Consider the following 2235-nt stretch of genomic DNA (forward strand, 5'->3'; position numbering starts at 1 on the left):
GGCTTTTTGGGCATAACCGGAAGAGTTTTATCAATGATCTTTCCACTCCTAAGAGTGGTGATGGATTTAGCATGCCCCATCTGATTTGAAGAGCTGGGATCATTAATCTCGTACTGCGGTTTAGGATTGGGGAGAGGTTGTGCAGGAAGCATCCCCTTTTCTATAACCGTCATACGAGAATCTATCTTTTGCATAAAATCTGTAATTTTCCGCATTGCCTGAGCCAGCTCTTGTATGGAATTTTGAACCGGTTCCTCTTGAGGTTTCACTTGATTTGGATTTTGATTGAAGAAACCTGGAGGAGTAGCCGTTTGTCCATTCCTTCAACTAAAGTTTGGATGATTTTTCCAACCAGGATTGTACGTATTGGAGTTAGGTCCAGTAAAAGGTCTTTGATAGTTGTTTACAGCATTAGCTTGTTCATTCAACACTCCTCGAAAGGCGGGTATTGTAGGACAATTTTCAATTGTATGAATGTTGCAATCATAGATGCCGCAAACAATTTCATTCACCTTATCCTTCTTTCCTTCCATGGCCTCAACTTTCATTATGAGCGTAGTCACTCTACACTTGAGATCATCCTCTTCTTTCAAGAGATATAATCCACCTTTCTCCTTTAATTGATTCGGCCTAGACGTGGTGTTCGACTTTGGATAATAGTCCCATGATTGTGTTTTTTCAGCAAGACTATCGAGGTAATCCCATACCTCGTCGACCTCTTTATTAATCAACTCTCCATTACACATTGTCTCGACCATTTGGGGCATGGAAGATGTCAGTCCATCGTAGAAGAAATTTGTAATGCGCCACATTTCAAATCCGTGTTGTGGGCATGAATTGACCAAATCTTTGAACCTTTCCCAACATTGGAAGAATGTTTCATCTTCCTTTTGGGCAAAGTTCATGATTGCTTTTCTGAGGGTAATCGTTTTATGATGTGGGAAGAATTTTTTTTATGAATTCCCTCTGCATGTCGTTCCATGTGCCAATGGATCTAGGACGCAGTGAATGTAACCACGTCTTAGCTTTCTCTTTTAAGGAAAAAGGAAAGAGTTTCAGCCTGATTGTATCCTCAGATACATTAGGAAAATATAATATAGCTATAATCTCATCGAACTCTTTCAAATGTAAATATGGACTTTCTGATTCAAGTCCATGGAATTTGGGAAGGAGTTGGATAACTCCTGGCTTGATGTCCATTTGTCCTGTGTTTTCAGGGAAAATCATGCATGAGGGCGTACTCACTCCCGCCGGTTGTAGATAATCTCGTAAAGTACGAGGCGGGGGTGTCTGATGCACCTCATTCTCATCTTGGGTATCCTCCACCCTAGGTGGAAGTAGAGGAGGTTGGTCTTCAACCATAACTTCAGTTAACTTAGGGGATTTCGAGTGCTGGCTAGTCCTGCGATGGATAGTTAACCCCTCAACCAATCCTCCTTCAGTCAAGAGACGTCGAGTGTTGTCACGGGCCCACTTGGACATGAAACACTCGCAGCCCTCAATCAAATTTGAAACCTAATCCTAAGAAGGGAGAAGAAAATCTAAAAAGAAAGAGAGGGTTGGAAAGAAGTTATCAAATTAGAGTCTCTAAGTTAAAAACCTGCAAAATAAAACAAAATAAGTTAGATTCTAAAGAGAAGGTCTAGAATTAGAAAATCTTTAAAAAAGAAAGATAGAAGTAAAAATAGTTTCTAAAAGAAGAAGATCCTAAACTAGAAAGTAGATTACTAAAAGAGAACTGAAAAATAGAAAGTAGAGAAGGAGCTTACCGAATTAGAAATTTCTATCTTAAAGGCCTACAAAATATGAAAGTTAGTTTTTAAACCAAAAGTCTACAAGTAGAAAATTTCTAAAAATAAATTAGGAAACAAAGTTAGATTCTAAAAGAGCCAAAATTAGAAAGAATTTCTAAAAAGGGAAATAACTAACCTAGTTTCTAAAAACAAAAAGAGGAAAGTTTCTAAAAATAAACTATTTCCTAAAAATAGGAAAATACTAGAATTAGAAAATTTCTAAAATTTAAACCTTAATTTTAAAAGTAGAAAAAGTAGAGAAATTAGGAAGGAATTACCAATTTAGAACGGTATGTCAAGAGCCTACACAACAAGAAAACAAGTTAGTTTCTAGAAATCAGAAAAACCTAAACCTAAAGTTAGAAAAATCCTAATCTTAAACTAATCCTAAAACTAGTTAATTTCAGAAAACGTAACCGTCAATCCCCGGCAACGGCGCCAA

At 37.3% G+C, this 2235-nt stretch overlaps 1 non-coding gene across 1 annotated transcript; it reads left to right on the forward strand.

The window, feature by feature from the left end:
• The first annotated feature begins 816 nt into the window (after window positions 1–816).
• LOC131254671 (small nucleolar RNA R71) lies at window positions 817–923 on the forward strand. The gene has a single exon (XR_009175792.1). It is a non-coding gene; the product is annotated as a small nucleolar RNA R71 (small nucleolar RNA).
• Window positions 924–2235: the final 1312 nt, after the last annotated feature.

This window comes from Magnolia sinica, chromosome 8 (genome assembly GCF_029962835.1).
Source record: "Magnolia sinica isolate HGM2019 chromosome 8, MsV1, whole genome shotgun sequence".
Classification (NCBI taxonomy): domain Eukaryota; kingdom Viridiplantae; phylum Streptophyta; class Magnoliopsida; order Magnoliales; family Magnoliaceae; genus Magnolia; species Magnolia sinica.